Here is a 13515-nt window from a genome sequence, read left to right as displayed (position 1 = left end):
TAATCCTTATCGTCTCTCTGAAATGCAGCCAGCTCTGGCATGGAGCACGACCGTGATATAAACTCACCCTTTAGCTAGGCTGCCCTGCACAATCCCAAACCGAAAGCGCACAAGAACGCAGTGTGAGAAGCTAGATGACTACACAAAAGGGGAATTTTAGTAAGGCAGGATGTCAAATCATTCAGGCTGGAATCTGGCCAGAGGTAAACCCTCTCTCGACTGCCCTAGCTCATGCCCTCCTCGCCCCACTGGCTGCAAAGCATTTCCGTTAGGTCGAATCCTGAAGGAACTTAGCTACACAACATCAGGGGGTGAATCGTCTCTGGTTGGAACACTGTTTTGGAGCGGAGTTACATTTGAATTGCATCGGTGTGGGTTCGAGGGGGAGCCGGCCTTAAGTGCACCCTGGGAGACTTTGTGCTGGGGTGGGAGGGCGGGAGGAAGAGCTGGTCACGGTTCTAACATTAGCTCTGACGGTGCGGTATGCCGTGCGACCAGTGCCTAATTACTATAAGTGTGACAAACCAGCTAGATTTGTCATTCAGCCGCTGTCGGCAGGAAACCACTAACAACAGTCAACTGACAGAGCCAAGAAGAATTAGGGTCTCTCTCAGGGTGTGTTGTAAGGATTAAAACGTATCAAGAAGGGGTGTATGCGCCTAAACCCCCCCCCCCCCCCATCAAGGACTTTTCTACGCTGAAGGATAGCTAGACGTTAGAGCAATGCTGTAGTCCAGTCACGAGAAACACCAAGGTAAGTGCTTGCACTTTTCCATTAGCCCTGCTTTTAGATACATTTTTCAGGTATCTAAAAGGGTGTCAGAAGGAGGAGGGAGACAAATTGTTCTCCTTGGCCTCTGAGGACAGGACAAGAAGCAATGGGCTTAAACTGCAGCAAGGGAGGTTTAGTTTGGACGTTAGGAAAAACTTCCTGCCTGTCAGGGTGGTGAAACACTGGAATAAGTTGTCTGGGGAGGTTATGGAATCTCCATCTCTGGAGATATTTAAGAGCAGGTTGGACAGACACCTGTCAGGGATGATCTAGACAGTGCTTGGTCCTGCCATGAGGGCAGGGGACTGGACTCGACGACCTTTCGAGGTCCCTTCTAGTTCTAGCGTTCTACGATTCTGTGATTCTTATTGAATTCTCATGTTCGATTAATGTAATTAACTACTGTGTCTCTTCATCGCGAGGATCACAAGGTCATTGGTTCCATAGCAGCTTATTAAAGAAATGTCATAAGGACTCAAATGACCTCTTGAGGACCCTTCCAATCCGATGGCTCTCTGGTTCAGTGCTCCGGAGACTAGGTCTTCAGCAGAGGCAAAGCAGCCGAGTGCAGTTGATTTCTGTGGAACTATGCTAATTCCAACTGTTTGTAGATCTGGCCCCTTAATATTCATTGTTGGGCATGTAAAGGTATTTAGGTACATGCGGATGTAATAGGCACTACTTTTTAAAGCACCCAAGGGCATTAGACACTTCCTTTCCATTCATTTGAGCAAGGCTGCTCATTAATTAATGTCGAGTTGGAAATTTGCCAGGTAGCAAAAGACATACTCATGTATTTATCATGGGGCTATTGCAATTCAGTGTCCCCATTTGCTCCTGCAATGACTCTCTCGGGCATTGGTTGCCTACTTGTGCTTGAAAGAATCAAATCAATGTACGATTCGCTTCTTCCCCCAATGTTTTTGTGAAATCAAGGCCCGATCTCAAAGTTAATGGGAGTTGCAGGACCGGGGTCTTGGTAGATCAATGATGCTTGTTGCTTTTCGCAGCTGATTAAGGGCAAGTGGGTTTAAACCCAAGCCTTCCACCTCCAGGCGTGGTGTTTGCATCTCACCCCTGTCGTGCTTTGGCATTTGAGATTTTGCTTTCTAACCCCCACTGACATCAAAATACTCTTGCTCCAAGTATGGAGCAGCTCTGAGAGTTAGGCACCACCATATCGTTGAAGCGCTGAGCTGTGTACCCGAATACTTAGAAACAAAGGGCCGTTTTTTTCCTATCCTATCTGCACTGGGAGTCAGGATCTGTGCCACTGACTCTTTGCACGACCTTGAGCATGCTGCTTAATCTCTTTGTGCCCGCGTTGTCCATTCGAGGAAATGGGGCTATTTGAACTGACCTCCCAGGGTTGCTAGGAGACTTAATCAATTAAAAAATCGTAAAAGGCTTAGGGTTCCACAGATCAGAGATGTGGTGTAACAGGAAAAGTATTCTCCTTCGCTGCATGGATTCCTAGTGCAGACTCAACACTCAATCAACTCTCCTAGCTCCTCATTATATTGGACAGGAGCGTGTTGCAAAAAATCATAAGAACGGCCAGAATGGGTCAGACCAAAGGTTCATCTCGCCCAGTGTCCTGTCTGCCGATAGTGGCCAATGCCAGATACCCCAGAGGGAGTGAATAGAATAGGGAACCATCAAGTGATTCCTCCCCTGTCACCCATTTCCAGCCCCTGACAAATAGAGGCTAGGGAAACCTCCATTAATTTATCTAGCTCTTTTTGGAACCCTATTCAACTCCTGGTCTGCACAACCTCCTGTGGCAAGGAGTTCCACAGGTTCACTGTGTGCTGCATGAAGAAAAACTTCTTTTTCTTTGTTTTAAACCTGCTAGCTATTAATTTCATCTGGTGACCCCCAATTTCTAAGTTATGGGAGCAAGTCAATAACTTTTCCTTATTCACTCTTTCCATGCCAGTCATGATTTTATAGACCGCTATCCTGTCTCCCCTGTCTCCTCCTTTCTAAGCTGAAAAATCCAAACCGTTTTAATCTGTCTTCATATGGGACCTATTCCAAAACCCTCATCATTTTTGTTGCCCTATTCTGAACTTTTTGCAATGCCAAGAGATCTTTTTGAGATGAGATGACCACAGCTGCATGAAGTGTTAAAGATGTGAGAGCACCATGGATTTATAGAGAGGCAATAAGATATTCTCTGTCTTATTCACTATCTCCTTTTTAATGATTCCGAACATTCTGTTGGTTTTTTTGACTGCCGCTGCACACAGAGTGACTGTTTTCAGAGAACTATCCACAGTTACTCCAAGATCTCTCAAGTAGTTACAGCTAAATGGGTCCCCAGCATATCATCCCCCATCAGCAAGAAAAACGAACAGCTGCACAGAAATAAAGGCCCCCTGGTTAATATTGGATCTACAGTTGCAAAATGCTGGGATACCAGTTGAAATTGTGATGCCCAAGTATAAAATGGCTTTGCCAGAAGGTTTGGCATGGATCTTTGAGTGCCACAGACCCCGGCAGGAGAATAAGGGGGTGTCACGATCAAATATTTCTAGTGGCATTCCAACACGGTAATCACAGTTTGGAATGGTGGCAAAGAAGCTCAAAATCTGATGCCTAAATAACCTAGAGAATCTAGAGAGGAAAAAATCTAAACTATGTGGACCGAAATTCCCCCCTCCGGACAGCCTTAGTCTTTTTATTTTTCTCTGCAGTTCCCATTCTGCAGTTCCCACATTTCTCATCATCTCTGAAAATCAAGCCCAATTGGACCACTCAAGAAGGTCCAACTTTTTGAAAACTTGGGGCCAGGTGATCCATCTCACCCAAGCATCTTGGCTCTCTTTTTTTTTTTTTCCTTCTGCAGGGTTTTCCCTTCCCCCGTGAATTTAAGTCCCCCGTCTTTCTCTTACTCCGTTTCTCCCACAACATGCAAAGCCCCTCCAGAAGGACACGTTCCCTTTCCTTATTCACATCTCACGGGGCAGACAAGTAAAGCACTTTGTTACCCAAGAATCAGTTCGGGGGTGAGCCTGCAATTCACTTTAAAATGGATCCCTTTCCCTACGGATACCCAAAAGGCTCTGGGAAGCCATCAGTGCTTGCTCGCTGGTATCAATGTGCAGGCTCCTGGAGCTTAATCCTGCTCCACTTGATGTTGAGGTCTAAACCTTCATTCGTTGACATCAGTGGCGGGAGAGGGGAGGTCAATTCTTGATTTAAGACTCCCCGAATTTCTCATCAGTGTCCCTTGATCTGCCTCGTGCTGTCAGAGCAGCAAAAATTCAGGCTTGTGAAAGGGAGAGGAACCGGACACGAAGCGACGGTCTCACTCTTAGGGGGCATCGACACAGCACCCTCCACCTGAAATAAGAGACGCAAGTTGCGCCCGAATCTATTTCGAAATGGCTTTTCTTGAAACTTGGTGTGTCTCCCCAGTGCCACATTTCGATGTAACGCACTATTTCCAGCCGTCCCATTATCCCTCGTGCAACGAGGGTTACCGGGAAGGCGAAATTGCGTGCCCGCTAGTTCGAAAAATAGTTTAGAATAGCTTGTGTAGATGAGGGGGGAACTATTTCGGAATACTTCCAGTATCCCGAAAGAGCCGTGCCGTGTAGACGTACCCTTAGGTCTGGAGGAGACAACGTTTCCCCCTCGACATGCAGCTCTGAGCCACAGAATAATGAACATCCCCAAATGAGGCCCGGTGAGATATGAGTGGGCCACACCATTAGTAGTAGTAGTAGTAAATGAGCAATAACACAATGCACAGAGACTGTTCGTTCTGCACGCAGCCCTGCCATGCTAGAAACAGCCCTGGGCCTCCCAGCTGAATGTAAGAGGCTCAAGAGAGCTGACCAAAGAACAAAAAGCATTGCTTTGCAAATGATTTATTTGCCGAATCATGGGGGAGAAGGGGAGAACAGTGAATAATTGATTTGTACAGCATGACTGGGCCATCTACAGGGCTGGTTGAAGAATTAAAAGTTTGATGAATGAATTATCTATTTGCTAAATGATTCGGAAGATTCCTGGACCAATCTGTTCATATTTTTCACCCTGCTGCACTAGTCTGGTTAAGATCCCTGCCTGTTCTCTCTAACATGTTATTACGGCACTCACACTATGAGCACATGGTTACTCGGTTCACAAGGGGCAGGCCTGCAAACCGGGATAAAATACCTCTTCAACTGCCGGGACCTACACATGGGGTAGTGGGTGTAACAGGGGACAAGAAAATTGTTTGTGGAGGAAAATTCAGATGTAGCAGGATTCTTTCCACCAGTGCATCTCACTCTCTCCAATCTCAGGGCAACGATCTGGGTCGTCTGATGCAAAATGTTTTCACCCGTACAAGTAAAGGACTTCTGATTGATGTGGAAATTTGAAGGCAACCTTGGGACGGGAGGGATGATCTCCCTCAAAAGAGATACAAATGGAATAAATTTAAGAGAGCCATGGGTAATAGTAAAAGCGGCGAGGAGTCCTGTGGCACCTGATAGACTCACTGAAGTGTAGGAGCATAAGCTTTCGTGGGCAAAGACCCGCTTCGTCAGATGCATGGGTAATAGTAAGAGATTGATGGGAAAAATCAAAGACAAAAGCATTGTTACAGGGTGGGGAGCAACGGGCTAAGCAGCCGTTTGGCAGAAAAGGACCTGGGGATTACAGTGGATGAGAAGCTGGATATAAGTCAACAGGGTGTTCTTGTAGCCAAGAAGGCTAACGGCATATTAGGGTGCATTAGCAGGAGCATGGCCAGCAGATCTAGAGACGTGATGATTCCCCTTTATTTGGTGCTGGTGAGGCCACATCTGGAGTATTGTGTCCAATTCTGGGCCCCGCACTACAGAAAGGATGTGGACGCATTGGAGAGGGTTCAGCAGAGAATGACCAAAATGATTTGGGGGGCTGGAGCACGTGACCTACGAGGAGAGGCCGAGGGATTTGGGCTTGTTTAATCTGCAGAAGAGAAGAGTGAGGGGGGATTTGAGAGCAACCTTTAACTACCTGAAGCAGGGCTGGCTTGAGCCATTCCTGAGCCCTGGGCAGCAGATGCACGACACATGCACGGCTCCGCCCCTGGGTGCACAGCACATGTGTGGCCCCACCCCCCGGTGCGCAGCGCCCCTTACAGCTGCCATCAAGCGCCCTCCCCCCAGAGGTTGGCACCCCAGGCAGCTGCCTGAAGGGGGATTCCAAAGAGGATGGAGAGAGGGTGGTGGCAGGTGGCAGAATGAGGAGCAATGGGCTCAAGTTGCAGTGGGGGAGGTCTACGTTGGAGATTAGGACAAACTATTTCCCTAGGAGGGTGGGGAAGCCCTGGGCTGGGTTCCCTAGGGAAGGGTGGAATCTCCATCCCTAGAGGTGTTTCAGTCCCGTCTGGACAAAGCCCTGGCTGGGTTGATTTAGTTGGGATTGGTCCTGTTTTGGGCAAGGGTCTGGACTCAATGTCTCTGCCAGCTCTATGACTCTCTGATTCTATGAAAGACGTATGAGAAGTGTATGACGGGAGGACTGAGAATAAAGCCATGCTAGGCCAACAGAGAAACGTGAGGGAAAGCTAGATCTGGGTTTCCATCACATCACCTCTGGTTTTTTCCATCCTATATTTCACTGTCAGTGACTGAGAAGTATTGAAAGAGAAATGCAGGAGGCAGCCATCCATCTTTAAGCGGAACGTCCGAATACAAAAGCAACTGACGGGGAAATTGCTTTTATTTTCTTCCTGTGAAACATTTTAAAAATTCCCACTCTTTTTGAGAATGCTGTTTTCCTGCGAGAGTAGATGTTTTCATTTTAAATCTTTGGAGCTATCTCGGGGGCGGGGGGAAAATCCAGTTTTGAGTGAACACTAAAAACACGTTTGTGTTTTGATTGAAAAATCAGAGCATTGGAAATGGACATTTCGCACAAAAATGGTACCTTTGTAAAAAAAAAAAGTTTTGCTTTTTGGGGGGGTGGGGGGTGGAGCAACTCTAAATCATCGAAAAGACTAGGAGTAGCCACCGTGTTCTGCATTTTTACAAGGCTGGTTAAGTGAAGCGGAGCCAGATGCTAGAAATTCTGAGCCTGATCTGGACTGTACATTACTCCCGATCTACGCCAGTGTAAATCCATTGATACCGCACCATTGAACTTAATGAGCGTTTTGACATTGACCTCAAAGGGAGTAGGATAAAGGCCTAAGAGATGTTGCCATGTTAAATGAGACACAGTTGAACTACCATAAAAGCAGACTACCCAGTGATGATGCATGAGGCGCATGGTGTGTCTCAATGCTGTAAATAAGTGAATTTCTGTTTACTATAACTGAGTACAACCTTTTGCCCTGGTCTCCCGTCCCTTCTACACCCAAACGCCACATTGACTACAGTTGGGTGTTGCTGGTATCAAGATTGTAAGGTCTGCCCCTAAAATGGGTCAGTGTCTTTCCTGTACACTGCATCCTGACAGAAGTGATTTTTTTTTGAAAGTGACATTTGATAAGGAATAATAGCAGTGGGAAGGGGAAATGAAGACCATTAGACAAGGGAGAAACATATATTCAGGGGAAAACTAGAAAAAGGTAGTGAATTCAGACAGAAGCATTCTAAGGACTTCAGAAATTCCCTTCCTCTGCTTCTTCCAAATCCCCGATCGGAGCAGGGAGGGAAATGTTAATATACTGGGGTACGTCTACACTACAGCGCTAGTTCGAACTAACTTAGTTCGAATTAGTTAATTCGAACTAAGCTAGTTCGAACTAACGCATCTAGAACTAAAAACTAGTTCGAACTAGCGTTTTGCTAATTCGAACTAGTAAGTCCACATTGAGTGGACTCTGAACAGGGCTTAAGGATGGCCGGAAGCAGTGCCGGCAGGGCATAAAAGGAGGACTTAGAGCGTGGAGATGCTGTCTCAGGCTAGCCGAGGGCTGCGCTTAAAGGGTCCCGACCCCCACCCCGGACACACAGTTCTAAGGGGTGCCCCGCTTGCAAAGAAGTTCTGGCTTGAAGTGCCCACACTGGGCACATCACACCACTCGGCCATCAGCCCGGCTGCACTTGCCGCAGGCTGCCATCTGGGGAGAGGGAGTAATTGGGGGGCTGCAGGAGAGCTTCCACCCCCAGAAGCCCGCAGAGCCAGCCCAGTCCTCCCCATCGGGGGCTCGTACCCCATTCCTCCCTCACCTCCTTCCACTTACCCTTCCCTAGCCCCCCTTCTTATTGATGTACAAAATAAAGATAACGTTTCTTCCAACATTGACTCTGTCTTTATTGAAAAAAACTGGGGGAGACTGGGAAAAGGAGGTGGGAGAGGGGAAGAGAGAGGCTGGGAGAGGGGAGGGCAACTAACATGATCAGGGGTTGGGAACAGGTCCCAGATGAAGAAAGGCTACAGAGACTGGGACTGTTCAGCTTAGAAAAGAGGAGACGGAGAGGGGACAGGATAGAGGTCTCTAAAAGCAGGGGTTGGGTGGAGAGGGTGCATTCAGAAAAGTTCTTCCTGAGTTCCCATAAAGAAGGACTAGAGGACACCAAAGGAAAGGAATGGGTAGCAGGCTTGAAACTAGTAAGAGAAAGTTGTTCTTCTTGACAAAGCAAATAGTTAACCTGTGGAACTCCTTGCTGCAGGAGGCTGTGAAGGCTACAACTAGAACAGAGTTTAAAGGGAAGTGAGATCAAGTCATGGAGGTTGGGGCCATGGAGTCCTATTAGCCAGAGGGTAGGAGTGGTGTCCCTGCCCAAAGTTTGTGGAAGGCTGGAGAGGGATGGCACGAGACAAATGGCTTGGTCACTGTCTTCGGTCCATCCCCTCCAGGGTCCCTAGGGTTGGCCGCTGTCGGCAGACAGGCTACTGGGCTAGATGGACCTTTGGTCTGACCCAGGACGGCCATTGTAAGCTCAGGGCTCAGTGTCGGGGGTCTCAGTGGACCCCCTTGATTTTCATGCACACCTGGTCCTGGGTGGCCAGGCTGGCAGCTCTCCTGCCCTAGACGGCCACTTTCCTGTGCCTAGTGCGGAGATCGTGGACGAGGTCCACGATGTCCGCACTAGCCCAGGAAGGTGCCCGCCTCTTGCGGTCCAGGGCAAACTCCCGGGAGCCGCCAGCCTGGTCCCGGCAAGAGGGGGTGGGCTGGGGGGCATCGGGTGGGTGGCTCTGTGCCGTGCCAGGTGCAGGGTCTGCTAGCTGGGTGCTGGCAGGCTTGCACCTGGCACGGGCACCGTAGCCAGCCCGTGCCCCTTTAAGGGCTCCGGGGCCGGGAGGGGGGCAGACGAGTTTCCCTGGTGTTGGCCAGAGTGGCCACCAGGGAAACCTGGGGAGGGCTAGCCTCCCACTAGTTCGAACTAAAGGGCTACACAGCCCTTAGTTCGAACTAGCTAGTTCGAACTAGGCGTTAGTCCTCGTAAAATGAGGTTTACCTAGTTCGAACTAAGCGCTCCGCTAGTTCGATTCAAATTCGAACTAGCGGAGCGCTAGTGTAGCGCATAGGAAAGTTAGTTCGAACTAACGTCCGTTAGTTCGAACTAACTTTGTAGTGTAGACATACCCCTGGAGACTGTGGAATATTTCTTCTTGACTCCACATAAACTGTTCAGGAGCCGAATTAATGTTTAGACGTGGGACCAGCGTCCATGTAAACGGCCCATGCTCGTGTGGGAATAGCTGTGACACGGAGACTGAGGAAACACGAGTGCCTGATCGGTCTTGTCCTGTGTCCCCGGGCCTGTCTTGGTGGACTGACAGCGGTATCGCTCCATTAACTTCAGTAGTGCTGAGCCAATGGGCATCCGCTGAGCCTCGGAACCTCACTGGCTGCTACGGAGTCCAGCCCCAAAGCTCGTCACTGACCACACTCAAACCTTGGGGAAGTGTGGGTTCAGTTCAGAGTTTTGCATGTCGGGCTCCTCCCTCGATACGCCCCTCCCTCACCTCTGATTTCAGCCAAATTTCAGAGAATCAGAGAATCCCAGGGTTGGCAGAGACCTCAGGAGTCATCGAGGCCACCCCCTGCCCAAAGCAGGACCAAACCCAACTCAATCATCCCAGCCAGAACTTGGTCCAGCCGGGACTTCAGCATTTCTAGGGATGGAGATTCCACCCCCTCCCTAGGGAACCCAGCCCAGGGCTTCCCCATCCTCCTAGGGAAATAGTTTTTCCTAATCTCCACCCTAGACCTCCCCCACTGCAACTTGAGCCCATTGCTCCTCGTTCTGCCACCTGCCCCCACTGAGAACAGCCTCTCTCTATCCTAATATCCAACCGCTTCCATATATGGTTTCCCAAATTATATACCTCCCATATATCCAAAACTCTCTTCCACTTCCCATTGGCCAAGCCAGCCTCCTCTCTTCATGCAGCCCCCTCCTTAGAGTGCCCACCTGCTGTGATGCCTACAAGACATGAGAAAGCATCGTCATAAGTCAAGTAAGAACAAAGATTTTCAGTCCGGCCCCCTAGAAGCGGGCACGCTCAGATGGGCCAACCTTATACCCGCCCTGCCGGTGACAAGGCAACGATTGGCCGATGGGTAAATAGTGACGAGGACAGGATAGCATTGTAATAGGGTAGGCCGGGCCTGTTTTAATATGGCCAAACATGCAATTATGTGTGTAGGAGCAAAGGACGCCGGTCAAGCCAATAGATGGGGAACAGCATCCTCTGGAGAAGTGATGCCAAAAAGGAATTGGGGTCATGAACTCCCTAAGAAAGGGGGGGTCTTGGCTCTGGGCCCCCCAAAAAGGGAGGCCTTCAGTGGAAGGGGCAGAGCTGGGGCCCCCAATCCTCGGTGCCTCGTGCATTGTGCCAAATCTCCCCCAAATAGCAGAGAGCTAATGGGTGTTTAAAATGGGGAGGAGCAAGGAGAACTGTGTGAATCACTGATTTTTTTTCTAATTGGTGCTGGTGGAAAAAGACAATTCTGATCTGACCTGGAACAACACTGAACTGTTTGGGAATTTCCAGCCAAGCTGAAAAGTCAGCAGACATTTCCTTTGGCGGACATCCACGCCTGGCAGTGCCCTGAGGTGAAACATTGCGTTGAATTTCTGTGCAACTTTTTTTATTGCAGTCAAAGGGAAAGAAAATGGCGGGCATAGAAACGTCAGATAGCTGGCGGGGGTGGTGGTGTCATGACTACCCCTTTTTATATCCAGGTTCCCGGGGGGGTACAGCGCTGATCTGGCAGGTGGGGTGCCCAGACAACAGGACTGGTGTTGGCAGAATTGCATTTTTCTTTTCTAAGTGTGATGGAGGTCAACCTCTAGCTACAACCACTCCAGAGCGAGATCTTGGAGTCAGTGGGTATAGTTCTCTGAAAACAGCCACTCAATGTGCAGCGGCAGTCAAAAAATCAAACACAGTGTTAGGAATCATTAAAAAAGGGATGGAGAATAAGACAGAAAATATCTTATTACCTCAATATAAAACCAGAGTCGCCCACATCTTGAAAACTGCAAATAGATGTGGTCACCTCATCTAAAAAAATATATATTGGCATTGGAAAAGGTTCAGAAAAGGGCAACAAAAATGATGAGGGGATTGGAACGGGTCTCCTATGAAGAGAGTTTAAAAAGGCTGGGACTTTTCAGCTTAGAACAGAGGAGACTAAGGGGGGATAGGATTTAGGGCTATAAAACCATGACTGGTGTGGGAAAAGTGAACAAGGAAAAATTATTTATTTGTTCCCATAATATAATGAGGGGCCACCAAATGAAATGAATAGGCAGCAGGTTTAAAGCAAACAAAAGGGAGTTTTTCTTCACACAGCCAACCTGTGGAACTCCTTGCCAGAGGATGTTGTGAAAAGTAGGATTTTAACAGGGTTCAAAAAAGAGCTAGATAGATTCATGGAGGTTAGGTCCCTCAATGGCTATTTGCCAGGATGGGGAGGATTGGTGTCCCTAGCCTCTGTGTGTCTGGAAATGGATGACAGTGGAGGGCTCATGTGATAATTACGTGTTGTGTTCCTCCCTCTCTGGGGCACCTGGCATTTGCCACTGTCGGCAGACAGGACACTGGGCCGGATCGACCTTTGGTCTCACCTAGTATGTCGGTTCTTACGTTCTTATGAGGCTGATGGTTATTTTGAAGCCTTTTTCCCCCCACTTTGAGCTAATGAAATTTCATGGTGACAGGAAATGATGGGTGCTCCGGCAAGGGTGAAGTGCCGGCTCACTGATGATACATTCTGAGCTGCAGAAGGTCGCCGCTTTATCACCATGAAAGCACAAACCGCCGCACGTCAACGTCTCCAACGTCGCCACAGCCTCCAGTCAGACGCTCTCAAATGGCTGCCAGCCGCAGTTCCCTTACGTGGCCTCTCTGCGCATGTTCGCTTATCGATGGCAATCTCTGGCCCTCCGTTGGCGGGGTCAGGAGGAGGTCGACGTTTTCTGGCATCGATGGCTAAAAATCTCGCCCTGACGAGGGTAGCTTGTTGGGGGTGGGGCTTCTTTCAATTTCTCCCCTGGGAGCTGTTGCCCGTTTTTATAAAATACTTGAGACGTGAGAATCCCAAGTCCCTGCTCCAATGGTTCTTTAATTAGTTGTGGGGCAGGGTAACGAGGTGAAATGCAATGGTCTGTGATAGGTGGGAGAGCAGACCGGATGATCTCATTGGCCCGTCTGACCTTAAATTCTACCAGTCATTGTCCTGTTCCCAGCCCCAGCCCTCTGTGGTGCACGGAGTTGACAGCTGAACTGTCTGCCCCTCAGAGCAGGCTGGGAGGTTGTGACCATTTCTATCCAACACAGACAGCCTGGAATCCAATGTTCCCTCTAATCTTTTCCATGGGTGTGCAGAATAAATTTTGTTCTGCGCATCGAGGCCAGTGTGGCTGAGCACCACCAAGAGAAACATGCGCTGCCCACTCTACTGATCAGCTGGGTGGCATTTGGACCTCTTCTGTGTGGCCTCCCAAGCCCACAACTTCTGGAGAACCACTTCCGGAGAGCCTTTTTAAATCCCACGCTCCCTGGGCAGCTGCCCCCCTTGTCCCCAACTCCTGTTGGTGGCCCTGCATGCATGGGTTCCCACCAAAGAGGATTGCTTCAGGCTACGTCCAGGCCTCCATTTGGAGGCTGACACTGAGACAGAATGAGAGAGACTGCTTGGTAAATGGGTTCTCTCGCTAGGACGCTTCCCAGAGGCTGTCGTGAAGACGAGGACTTTAACAAGGGTCCAAAAAGACCTAGATCAATTCATGGGGGGTTGGAACAGGTCTCATCTGAAGAGAAGTTAAAAAGACTTGGACAATTCAGCTTTGAAAAGAGGAGACTCAGCGGAGATAGGACAGAGGTCTATAAAATCATGATTGGTGTGGAAAAAGTGAATAAGGAAAAATTATTGACTTATTCCCACAATATCAGAGCTGGGGGTCACCAAATGAAATGACCAGGCAGCAGGTTTAAAACAAACCAAAGGAAGTTTTTCGTCACACGGCGCATTGTTAACTTGTGCAACTCCTCGCCACAGGATGTGGTGAAGGCCAGGAGTGTAACAGGGCTCCAAAAAGGGCTAGATAAATTCCTGGAGGTTAGGTCCATCCATGGCTACTAGCCAGGAATGGTGTCCCTCAACTCTGTTTGTCAGATGCTGGGAATGGGGGACAGGGGAGGGATCACTTGATGATTCCCTGTTCTGTTCACTCCCTCTGGGGCATCTGGCATTGGGCACTGTTGGAAGACAGGAGGCTGGGCCGGATGGACCTTTGGTCTGACCTGGTCTGGCCAGTCTTATGTTCACTATATCTGCTCACTTGAGAAGCTTT

General features: G+C 49.0%; 1 protein-coding gene across 1 annotated transcript in view; it reads left to right on the top strand.

The window, feature by feature from the left end:
• Window positions 1–467: 467 nt before the first annotated feature.
• The window catches only part of BLK (BLK proto-oncogene, Src family tyrosine kinase), a 73720-nt gene continuing 60672 nt past the window's right edge, over window positions 468–13515 (top strand). The window contains exon 1 of the mRNA XM_075923239.2: window positions 468–754. The gene's annotated coding sequence lies outside the window, so the exon portion shown is untranslated. The remainder of the gene's footprint in view (window positions 755–13515) is intronic.

The sequence above is a fragment of the Pelodiscus sinensis genome, chromosome 3, assembly GCF_052426305.1.
Source record: "Pelodiscus sinensis isolate ZL-2025 chromosome 3, ASM5242630v1, whole genome shotgun sequence".
Classification (NCBI taxonomy): domain Eukaryota; kingdom Metazoa; phylum Chordata; order Testudines; family Trionychidae; genus Pelodiscus; species Pelodiscus sinensis.
This window is presented reverse-complemented; position numbering and strand designations above follow the sequence as displayed.